General features: G+C 29.7%; 1 protein-coding gene across 2 annotated transcripts in view; it reads left to right on the top strand.

Annotated features, from left to right (window-relative positions):
• The first annotated feature begins 2,752 nt into the window (after positions 1–2,752).
• The window catches only part of LOC126736545 (uncharacterized), a 78,520-nt gene continuing 68,011 nt past the window's right edge, over positions 2,753–13,261 (top strand). The window contains exon 1 of one of the 2 annotated variants that reach the window (XM_050440949.1): positions 2,753–2,896. The gene's annotated coding sequence lies outside the window, so the exon portion shown is untranslated. The remainder of the gene's footprint in view (positions 2,897–13,261) is intronic. The other variant, XM_050440948.1, reaches the window with a different exon arrangement.

The following is a 13,261-nucleotide window of genomic DNA, read 5'->3' as shown; positions in this document are numbered from 1 at the left end:
TAAGGAAATAAGTGATTTTGAATCGTCGGAAGAATCTGATCAGAATTTTGTTAATTCCGACACAGATTTTTAAAGAAGATTTACTTGAAGAACGGATAAGGCCCAAATAAGATTAGTGTAATTTTTTTTTGTTTATGTTTTATTTATTTTCCCATTTCCCACTAGCATAAAAAATTAGGTTATTTTTCTTCTCCACTCAATTAGAAACGACTTTTATCCTTTTTGCTTAAATATAAAATTATAACCCCGCATCAATTCGGATTCTTAAGTAACAAGTGCACCAATGATGCTATGTTGTCCCTCTTTAATAATATATACTCCAGCCTAAACAGCCATCTCTCTACAGCAACAATTTTCTGTGATTTCTCTAAAGCTTTCGACTGTGTAAACCATAATATCCTAATTAATAAATTGCAGCACTATGGAATTAGAGGAACACCTCTCGAGTGTTTCATGTCATACCTGAACAACAGGAATCAGTTTGTGAGGGTTGATTCGATGACGTCTTCGTGCAAGCCAATAGAATGCGGGGTGCCTCAGGGCTCAGTTCTAGGCCCTACTTTGTTTCTTCTATTTATAAATGATATTGCTAATCTGGACATAAATGGTAAAATTTGTCTCTTTGCGGACGATACTAGTTTTTCTTGGAGCAACTTAAATATGGTGGCTCTTCGTAGAACCATATCTCGTGACCTAGTCACCATTAAATCGTGGTGCGATTTAAATCTCTTGTGCCTTAACGTCTCAAAAACTAGAGTATCATCATTTAGCGGTGCGTTGCAACCTTTTGTAATTAATAACAACAGAATGGAGGTCGTTGATTCCGTAAAGTTCTTGGGACTGATGGTAGATAACTCTTTAAAATGGGATATCCACATTGATTACTTATCCAAAAAATTAAGTTCTGCATGTTTTGCTCTGAGATCAGTATCCAGGGAGCTAAGTTTGGCAACGGCTATAACAGTTTATTATGCCCTGTTTGAGTCGCACCTCCGATATGCCCTTTCGTTTTGGAGTACGTGTGGTGCGACTCAATTTGAACGCATATTTAAGCTACAAAAGAGAGCTATACGCTATTCATTAAGACTAAATTACAGAACTCACTGCCAGGAATATTTAAAAACATTTAAAATACTAACTCTTCCTTCCTTATTTATATTTGAATCCGTCTGCCTAATCCGCAAGCACTTATCAGATATGTCAAAAAGGCCATCTCACAATTATCCTCTTAGAAACGCAGAGTACGATCTTTATTTACCAACCCCACGATCAGAACTAGTTAAACGAACCATTCTTTACAATGCAAAAAAAATGCACAACCATCTCCCATTTGAAATCAAATCAATAACAACTTTTTCCAAATTTCGGAAAGCTCTGAAATCATACTTGCTGGAGAGAGCCTTATACACAGTAAACGACTTTTTTTAATTTTTTAATAATTAATGTTATGTAATTTTAAGCACGCGCTTCTTAAACACTGGTAAATTTGTTTATGTTGTTATGATAATGTACATAAATAATATTCGTATATTATATAAACAAATTAGTAGTTTGCTAATAATGTTTTTGTAAACAACTGCCTTTTGCCGACTTTGTATACAAGTGAATGTATATATATTTTATAGATTTTAAGGAAATGTGACCTAAACAATTTATAAAATTGTTAAGTTTTTTGTATGTTTTGTTGTATTTTTTATTTTTATATATTTGTAATTTTTTGTTTTGTCTTTATGTATATTTTGTTTATATGATTTATTTAAATAATAGCTTTGTCGACAAAATTTTAAATTTTATGATAATAAAGCATTGATTGATTGATTGATTGAATTCTTATTTGATGTTCGCACAGACGGTTTCAAATCGATCAGAAGTTTTTTTTATGCATGCGTATTAAGAATGGTTTGGAAACAGTTTCAAACTTGTTAAAAATTTGCAGTGAGAATAAACCTTATATTTGTAGCTATTCTAGGCCTAAACTGATCGTTCTTTGGCTTCCGACTTTTTCCTTTACAATAATAAACTTTTGACTTTCCGTCTTTTCTTTTTCCCATGTTTTAAAAATAAGCATAAGAAACTTAATAGTATAAAGAACAACGCGCACAAAATTGGAACACCTTCGCAATAAAGTACATCTAAGTGAACTCCCAACCAATTACTATATAAATATAAACATTTAAAATTCAACATTTGAATTTTACATAATATTGAATTGCTGTTGACCAGTACCGTTTGCGCAGATTGGATCGAACAAGCATCGTGCGTTTTTTTATTCAGGCTAGCCCAGTCGTGCGTTGTTGCCAAATGATACTAAACTTATTGGTGGTTTAAGAAATTGTAGGAAAAATACCTGAATTTTGCATTTCCATGTTCAAAGGTTTATTATTCATTTTTTTGAAGTTGTGTTTTAATATAATGTTTCTAAAATCCATGTATCTAGGGAGGTATGGAAAGATTTTTTTATCTTTATCTTTATGGTTTTTAAATAAAAAATCGAAATTTTAGAAATTAAAAAAAAAACTATAATAGTAATTATAGTAAGTGATGCAAATTTGAAAATACCCTACAAATTTTTTTGAAAAAAAAACATAAACATTATATTTTTTAACGATCATACTAAAATTGGCCTAAAATGTCCGATCATAATCATAAACCAAATAAATCATCTTCTCTCTTATAGCAACCATCTTCTTCTTTGCCCCCTTTCTTTTGGAGAATGCGGCTCGTTCTTCCGCGTTCAATATTCTTAGCTTGACCTGCGTGCATATGACCACATCTAGCATTGATTTAACACACTTTACTTAAACGGTACATATTATTCTGCGAAAATTTAATATAGTTTCTGTGTGGTTCGTGAAGAGTGAAAAATAGTGATCGGATACCATGCTATAGGAAGTAGGTTAGTTAATTCATATTAATTTAAAAAACAAATTATTAACTTTTTTTATACATTTTTGTATTAAAAAATTAAAACATTACTAAATGACAACAAATACGTTAAAATATATTTTAATGATAAAAAAAGGACAGAGGCCATTTTTGACCAAAGATATTATTGCAGGCTTTATGATACGAGTTTAATTATTGACTTTTGGGAAATAAAAAAATCTACGCTAATTAATAGTTTAATTATTTAATTTATCTTAAATGTTTTAAGTTTTAAAAATTCATACAGTTCTTTTTTAAAATTTTTATTACTAAATATACACACTTTACACGACTTTAAAAATTAACGTAGAATAAATTAAGGTAAATAATACCGTAGATGGACTTCGCAGGTTTAGGACCAAGAAGTCAAAAACTTCCTTTTTTGAAAAAGTGCCAACGCTTCGACGTTTATTTACGTCTTTTTCAAGGCTGTTTACTGTGAAGAAGCCTTTTTGTCGATTGCATGTATACTAATGGCAACAGAACAATATATGTAGATTGGTATACAGTATTGTGCAAAAAGATAGCAACACTGAACTTTCCTGTTATATATCTTTTAGTATCTATTTTATAAGTAACGTTTATATATTATTTACGAGAATAGTTAGAGCCTGTTTATATTTTCATATTAACATATTTTTTGTATCATAATAATTAAATCACCAAATTATTTTATGCAAATTTATTATTTAAAAATATAGCAACAAAAAACAGTTTTGATTTAAAAAAAAATATATACTAACTAAATTAAAATCAATTCAATATTTCGTGTAATACCCCTTCTCCTTTATAACATCTGCACATCGTCTTGGCATGGACTCAATTAATTTCATAATATAGTCATTGTTCACTTCTTTCCAAGCCTTTTCCACTATTTCAAAGAGAATATTTGTATTAGAGTATATTAGGTGCCTGATTTTGGTGTCAATGTAATGCCATAAATTCTCAATAGGGTTTAGGTCTGGCGATTGAGATGGCTAGACCATTACATTTATTTTTTCATCGGATAGCCACCTCTTAACAAATTGACAAGCATCTTTTGGATCGTTGTCATGCTGAAATATGGATGTTACTGACATGACTTCATCCATATATGGCACTAAATGTGTTTGCAGAATGTCTTTGTACATGAAACGATCCATTTTGCCCACTATTCTTACTATGGGTCCCATGCCACGAGCCGAGAAACATCCCCATACAAGAATATTTTCCCCTCCATGTTTAACTGTGGGGCAAATGTACTTTTTGTTTAATCTTTGTTCACTGGGGCGTCTGACGTACATCACTCCATCAGTCCTGAATAAATTATATTTAGATTTATCACTAAATAAAAAAAGTGAAAACGAGCCTTGACGTTCTTCTTTGAGAGTAACGGTTTTTTGGCGGGGCGACGAGCAGGTAAGCTGGCATCAAGTAATCTTCTTCTAACGGTACTGGAACTGAGGTTTACTCCTCCACCCTCTTTTAATTTTGCCAAAATTTGGGAAGAAGACAAAAAAGGATTTTCTTTGGAAATTCATAGCAGCTGCCTATCCATCCTCAAATTTGTTTTTCTGGGTCTACCAGGAATGGGCGCCGGTGTAGCTGTTCCAGTTAGGCGAAATTTTTTGAAAACTCTGGATACGATTGACCTGTGAACCGTAAGCTTCTTGCAATGTCACTCTGGCAACACCATTTTCGTAATGCTCCACAATAATTTTTCTTACATCACCAGAGACGGTTTTTGAGCGGTCCATTTTAAGTTAATTCTGAGATTCAAAAATAACAGTTTTACAGCAGGTAAATCGATATTTAACTGATAAAATAAATGCGAAACAAGAATGTTGCTATATTTATGCACATTGTCTAAATAAACAAACATGAAGTTCCTTACTCCGCATTGGCATTCTTATGATATCTCGGTATATTTATAAATAATACAGAGGCGTGTACTTAAAAGTAAAGAAATAATATGGAATAAATAAAGGAGCAAATAATATTTTTGAAAACATCGCTTCTTGCTATATTTATGCACAGTACTGTATATGTGATTATACTTTGAACAAACATAACATAAATCATACATAATAGACAATAACTTTTTTTTTGTACTTCACATCACTAACATATCACTTCTACGATATGCATATATAATTATAAATAAATGAACAGGATCAAGAGCCACAGATGAACATTGTTAACTTTGATTTTAATTTTTTTTAAGGCGAGTCTCTTATTGCTATTAGTAATTTGTTGTAAAATTAATTTACTAGACTTTAGCCGAAAGAAATCCACTTTATATTTAAGGTTATTTTGAGTTACAATACTCTTATTATTAAAGGTACTCTTATTATTATCTTATTACTTAAGGTTATCTTGAGTTGCATACTACTATTATTAAACAGAAATAAGTTTCGGTTTTCATGTGTATACAAAAGGCATCTATACAAAAAAATAATCAAAAATCTAGTCATTTTTTTTTTTAATGGCAATGTCAATAATTGTATTTTAAGGCATCTGAGAACATACATATTTTTTGACATTTTTTTGGGTTTACATGTGGAAACCATTGCAACTTGGGGTCTAAATATATGCCCAAAAATTTTGCATATTTTCCATTTTCTTCATAATTAATTGGACTTTATGAGAATATGAGATTTGTGGCTTTTGTTTCATTGAGACTGAGATTGGCGAACAAATGTTTTGCTCGGAATAGCCGATCATTAGTCACCTCAAGGGCATTATCTAGATTTATACCCAAGCCCTTATTTTTGGTTCACACCAGATGTATATTTTTGTTTGAACTTCATCTATAAATATTGGATTAAATGTCCGAATGATGTACTTTGAGGAATTTAATATTATATTCATGTTTTATTCACGGTTAATAAGAAGGTTTATTACATAATATACAATTATTATTTCATAAAAATTACACGTTTAATTATGGTATATTTTATACTATTTAAAGACTTATAGGTATATTACATACCAGTTATATGCTATTTTAAATTATAAAATGCCTTTAATGGAATAAGATTTTTTTTAAATAACTTTACTAGCAATGAAGATATTATGGATTGGAAATAGGGGTCCTATTAGGTGACCAGCCCGCTCTACAGATATGATTTCGATTTTTTTATCTGAGGTTATTTAAAAGATATTATATATTATTAATCAACGATTATCCAATAATCTTGAAGAGATTAAGAACCGAATTGGTGAAGCCTGTGAAACAATTACTGCTCCCATAATTACTGCAGTTTGCACAAGAGAAATCTTTCAGCGATATGAAGCTTGCGTGAAATAATAGGTTTTTTTTTAAACAGATTATTATAATGTTTAAATATTGTATAGTAAATAAATTGAATTAAAAAAAAAATTGCTATTCTAATTTTTGCAACAAAAAAATTTTAATTTTTAATTTAAAAATTTTTTTACCTTGATGTTAACACATGATTTTTTTTATGAAATTAAATTAATAATTCTACAAGCATTCCAAATAATAGAAAAAATAATGCCGGTGTAAATAATTTTGGGTAGGGGTTCTATAACTATAAATAATACATTTTCTTAAAAAAAAATATATTTAAAAATAAAATAGGCACAGCCTGTGACGTTGATAGTGGGACACCCTTTATACATATGTCATTTAAATTCTTAATTTTCATTATAAATTTGTTTGAAACTTTCCTTTTCCTTTTTTGGTATATTTTTTTAAATATTAATTTTTTTAACTCTGTTTAATATCTAAGTTAGATCCGTTTTATTAAGTTTTATTTTATAATATTTTAAAGTTATAAGCAATATTTGCATCCATTGTAGTGCCCCGATGATGACCTAACATAGGCCAAACGTCAGCAGTATTAAAGTGACTGATTACTGATTACTGATTTATTTGGTCATTTGATACTACATATAAAAGACTACATTACAATTACAATATATTAATTCAAATTTACAAAATTATAATAAAATATAAAATAATAAAATAGCCCTAAATAGTTAATTCCATCTATATACAAAAGAAATAATTCCTATAAAGAGAAGCGCAAGAGAGGAGACAGCGAGACAAAACAACTCGGAATGAAGCAGCAGAAACAACAGAAGCATTGGAAGAAGAGTCTTTCCGTTCTTCCAATATTATTTTTATAGTGTAATACACATTTATCTACTACGTTTCGTTCTTTTTTTTACATTAATCTTTTAAAGTGTTCGTAATGGTAAATGATGAAGTTTTTTATCTCAAAATTTAAACCTTTTCTATGCTTATTTACTTCGACTTTAGACCTTAGCCCTTTGGGCAGAAGCTTAAGAAATTTGGGAAGTAGAAACAGCATATTTCTTTGCAAGTGTGATTTGCTGAAAAAGTGCGATTGCAGATCCTTGTTTGTTTTAGAACGAGTATAATACTGATGGTCTAGTTCCCTAAAAATATCTTTAACCTTTCTGTAGTAACAAAGACATGCACTCACAAACAATCCTCTTAAATTTAGTACATTTAGTTCCGAATAAAGGTTAATTGTAGGATGTTGATTACTTTTGCTTAGGATAATCTTAAGTATTTTATTTTGGCATACTTTTAACATTTGCATGGCATTATCATTCAGACCACCCCAAATTACTAAGCAATATCTTAAAATTGATTCTACTAGTGAAGTATATACTATTTTTAATGTTTTTTTATCTAAAATATTACGAAGCTGATAAAATTTATAATAAAGTTTTCTAAGTTTTTTGGACGTTTCAAAAGCATGTTCATTCCAGCGTAGATGCTGGTCAATGTATAAACCTAGGTATTTAATTTTACTAATTTTTTGTATGCAAGGACAAGGACAGTTATTATTTAATAAATTACAAGTTGGGTTGTGAATTTTAATATTACTTTTTTTAGGTTGATCACTAGTTGTCAAAGAGAAAGCTATAAATTTGGTCTTTGTTATATTTAAGGTGATTTTGTTTTCATTTATCGAGTTTTGAATTACATAAAGGCCTTGCTCTGCTTTCGAGTATACACCATCCCAGCTGTTGTCTGTAAATGTGACTGCAGTATCATCGGCGTAACAAAAACCGAACTGTCTTGTAGTAATTTTCCCAAATCATTAATATAGATCAAGAATAAAATTGGACCTAGGACTGTCCCTTGAAGAACTCCAGTATTTACAACCATATCACTACTTAGGATATCATTACATCGCACTCTTTGCACTCGATTTTCCAAGTAGAATCTAAAAAGCTTCAGAGCTTGACCCCTTACTCCAACATTTTCTAATTTATTTAACAGCAAGGTGTGGGAGACTGTATCGAAAGCCTTTGCAAAGTCCATATATACTGTAAGACATTTCTTATTTTCTTGCATATCTGACATAATTTTCTTAAACCAAAAAAATATTGCATCATCGGTGCTTTTATTAGATCTAAAACCAAATTGTGCATTAAAAATTATATTTTGTGATTCAAAAAATGAAATTAGGCGAGTCTTGACACATGTTTTCCATATTTTTGAAAAGTTACTTAGTAAAGATATGGGCCTGTAGTTTGTCATTTGATATGGATCGCCGTTTTTAAAAATTGGAATTACTATAGCATTTTTCCACTCTATAGGGATCTTAGATGTCTTAAAGGTTAAGTTAATTATATGTGCTAAAGGATCTAAAATATATACATGAATTGTTTTAATTAATCTAACAGTTATACCATCCTCGCCAGGAGATGAATCGGTTTTTAAGGAGTTAATGTGCATTATAAGTTCTTTTTTATTTACTGGTCCTAAAAAGAGAGTTTTTTCTATATTATTTTTATTGTCGTTATTAAGTTGATTTTTTGAAATAATGTTATTTGACATTGTTTCTCCAATTTTTGAAAAGAAGTTATTAAAAAGATTAGAGGTTTGTTCTTTATTTTTTACAATATTGCCGGTTTCATCTTCAATTGTTATCACCCCTTTTTCATTATTTTTATTTGTTGTTTCGCTAATAATTTTTCACACTTTTTTGTAATTTTTGCCTGCATCCTGTATTTGAAATTTATAATACTGAAATTTAGTTTTTTGAATTAATTTATGTAAAAAGTTTCTGTATTTTTTATACTGTTCCTCTCTCTCGATGGTAAAATTTTTTAACAATTGTTGTTTTAAAGCATCTCGATGTTTGATAGAGTTAATTAATCCCGAAGAAATCCAAGGTTAGAGCCTTTAAAATTTTTTTTTGACAGTGACAGTGGTTGTGCATTTTTTTATATGGTTTTTCAGAGTAAACATACATTTTTCATAGGCCTGCTGTGCATTGTCCAAGGTGATACAGTCTGCCCACTTCTCTTGAGACAGTTGCAATTTTAGTTTTTCATAGTTTATTTTTTTAATATTTTGTTGTGCTGATTTATTTACTGTCTTACCTAATTTTATATTAGAAGTTAAACCTATCAAGTAATGATCAGTAATATCGGTTTGAAATATAAATGGAGTTGATTTAGATATTAATTGTTTGTCGTAACGCAAAAATATGTGACTTGATGACACTGCAGTCACGCGAGTAGCCTTGTTTACACAAGAAAAAATACCATTTTCGTTCTTTAAATTTTTTTTTCCTTCGTTTTTTGGCCTTGTGCTTGGCACATTTAGCCACGTGTTCCAATATGGAATATTGGATACGGAACACGGAATATATAATTAAATTTATATATTCCGTGGTTTTTAAAGAGACTCGGTCTAAAATATTAATGTTTATATCGCCAATAAATATCTCTAAGTGATGATTACCTAAAGTCCCAAGATATTGCTTTAAGTCATTTAAAAAAACATCTAATTTAGTTGAGGGAGGTCTATAGCAACAAGTCATGCAAATATCAACACTATCTATTTTCATGCCTACTTGTATACATCTTGTTTCAGAAAAAGATATTATGTTTGTTAAATATTTTATATTATTTTTAATATATACAACTAGGCCATCATTCTTATTAAACTGGGAATTATTATAGATTAAATTAAAATTGGGTAGCACAACAAACAAAAGGTCTCCGATAAAACTAAAATGTCGACATTTTCAGGCTCAATTGACTCAATTAATAACGCCAGTTCATCAAAATTCTTTCTCAAGCTTCTGACATTTAAGTGAATTATTTTTAACTACTTCCTCACCCTTAATGAACTCTTTTACCTCTCCAGCCGTCCCCAAATATGGTGTCTCATACCCCTCGCTCTCCTCTATCGCTCCCAAAAAACTTAACATAAAAAATTACCTGGAAATAAGATAATAATAATAATGAAGACAGTAGCAACAAAACATATAATTTTCCCCAGGAAAATAAAGACATACATATAAAGACAAATCAGGAGAAAGAAACTGATAATCCTAATTAAATTATTTAAAATAGGAGAACTATTATTAAAAAAAAACCTAATTAGACACATCTAAAACTTAGAAACTATAATACCTACGAAAGTACCAACAAACAGTACAAAGTCCGGACACTGACTAGGCAGGAGTGATTTTTAGCATGTTGCTAAATTCGTTGATATCATAGACAACAGAACTTATAATAAGCCGTTTTAGTCTATTTTTGAATATGTTGAAGTCTATTTGTTTTAACGAAGCAGGGAGTTCATTAAATAAGCTAATTCCTTCATAAAAGGGGATCTTTTTGAAATAAACAAAGTTAAATTTTGGCAAATAAAGAGCATCCTTACATTTAACATTATAAAATTAAGATTAAAAAATTATGATAATTAAATTCTCTATACTTTATCTTTTGGGAGCAAAGCTATACAACCTATGCGAACTAAGTTAGAGGATGCTGTAAAATGGATATAGATTTTCTAGAAAAAATCCGAATTTTTTGTTCGGAGCTATAGCTTATTTTTTGAATAATATTAAATTACTTTAGAATTTCAAATTATTGACAATTTCATAGTCAACAATTATGAAAACAGCTTATAGATAATAAGCTAATCGAAAAAAGTTAAGGATATTGTAAATTCTTTGATAAAAAATATTTTTTGAAAAAAAAATATAACGTACAATTACCTTCATGTTATTTAGGAAATAACGTAACTTTGTTTTTACTCAGAAAATATATTTTATGATTTACAGGCAACAAAACAGATAATTATAAAAAAGAAAAACATATTAATAGCAGTAATTCCACCACTATTTGCTATAACTGCATAAACTCGGCGAGGCGTACTTAAAAATAAATAATCCAAGTTATTTTGATACATAAATGTAGAAAAAATGGCCTCAGTGATCTTACGTCCTGAATTGGAGGTAGGTGGATAATTAGTGCATTTCCAAGCATGTCCCAACCATGCTCGATGTAGTTTAAATCTGGAGAAAGCAGGAGTAATGCCCTGGCTCTATACGAGTGAGCGTTGTCATGAAGAAATTTAAAATTAAATTTACTAAAATCACTAACTTTGAAGAAATTAATTTTTTAAATGTTGCACGGTAGCTCTCATTATATTTCAAACCAAAAATCAGTCTCATAAATCTTTTCTGAAAACAAATACCCTTTGTGCCTCTGATCTATTACCCCAAACAGCAACATGTCAAGAGAGGATACACTATACCATAGTATATACTCAGTAGACCCTTCATTCCTAGATACCTTTTAAGGGTAAACAATGAAAAATACAGTCGCCTCCAACACATTCTTTGAGAAACTTATGCATTTAGTCTTTTCCAAATTTATTATAAGGTGATTTTAAACATTTTTATAATAGAGCAAGCTTTAAATTCGATTTCCTCCATACTTTCTCCTGTAACTACAATAGTAGTATCGTCTGCGTACGTGAAAAATTTAACATAGCCAATGAATTCTGAGAGATCGTTAACATATAGTAGGAAAAGCAACGGCCTCAAAGTGCCACCTATGGAGTTTCAAGTTTGCAGTTATACTGACTTGAGGAATCATCACCCACTTTTGTAATTAAAGATCTCTCGGTCATATATGATATAACCCAATTCAATACTCTACCTCGCACTCCTAATCTCTCTAATTTATGCTTAATAAAAATCGCAATAATCCTTTCAAAAGCTCGAGATAGGTCAAACAGAAAAGCCACTACATTCAATCTTTTTTTTAATATTAACCCAGACATACTGAATTAATTCAAGAAAACCTATTTCAATAGTTACATGTTATATATCATAATAGTTACAGTTACATGGTAAAGTTTATGGTGGGGGTAACATGTTCTGAGAAAATTATAACCAATTTTTCAAATCAAAACACAGTAACTACTTGGTAGTTACATGGTTTTGAAATGAGTTTTGTTAGTTACTGCTTTTTGTTATGAGACAAAATTTCACCGACTGTCAGTTACTGTGTTTTGGGCATGCCAGATCTTCCTTATTTATTATCCGATTTTAGTTTTAAAAATACCAAAAGATACAGCAAAACCCAGCAACTTCAAGTCACTGAAAAGGGTGATTTTGGCTAAAATGTCAGTTACTGTGTTTTGCAATGGGACAGCCGATGTGCAATTCAACGCAGTATTATTTACTCTAAAAAAATTACTTAAATGAGAAAACACGCAATGTTGATTACATAATATATAAAATATAATAACATATATTATGGTATTATATTTTATGTTGAAATAATCTACAAGTAGAATAGTTGTTGAACTTTAGGTTCAACTACTTACATAGATACCTGATATTATGCTTAGAAAGTTACGAAAAAATATTAAATAAAATAGTTTTAGGGATATCAAGGTACATCGTTTAAAATTATTTTTTAATATACAGGGTGGTGCAAAAAAAATGTGGCGAATATAACATAAGTTTTTAATGAAAAACCCTACTTTATATTTTATTTTTAGATTCTACATGCAATTCTTTAACTTTTTTGTTAATAATGTCATATACTTACCGAAACCTAGTAGTTTTTCCAATATTTTTATTTAAAAAATAATAGTTTTTACTCTTATAAAAAACTAACAGTACCGGCATTGTTTTTGAAGGTGGGATACTAATTATTTCGTACAAACGTCCTGAAGGGACGACAGAAAAGACACGGGGCGTTTTTTTAAAATTAAATTAGTCGAAACTTACAAATTTAATTTGAACGTCCTGTAGCATGTAAGTCAAATTTTTTTAGATAATAATATGTCTTTTTTGTCATCCTTTCAGGACGTTTATACCAAATATGATTATTTCACTTTCAAAAACAATGGCGATACTGTTGTCTATAGGGGGTGACTTACTCCTAGAGAAAGATATATTAAAAAGGCATATTAATAAATCTATAGAGCTGGAAATAGAATGTTTATTGCGTTTTAGATACAATGAAAGAAAAAAACAAAAAATCAAAATTAAGGCAGTAAATACCAAAGAAAGAAAATAAACATAATAAA

The sequence above is a fragment of the Anthonomus grandis genome, chromosome 5 (genome assembly GCF_022605725.1).
Source record: "Anthonomus grandis grandis chromosome 5, icAntGran1.3, whole genome shotgun sequence".
Taxonomy (NCBI): Eukaryota; Metazoa; Arthropoda; class Insecta; order Coleoptera; family Curculionidae; genus Anthonomus; species Anthonomus grandis.
Note: the sequence above shows the minus strand (reverse complement) of the source record. Positions and strands in the feature narration are given on the sequence as shown.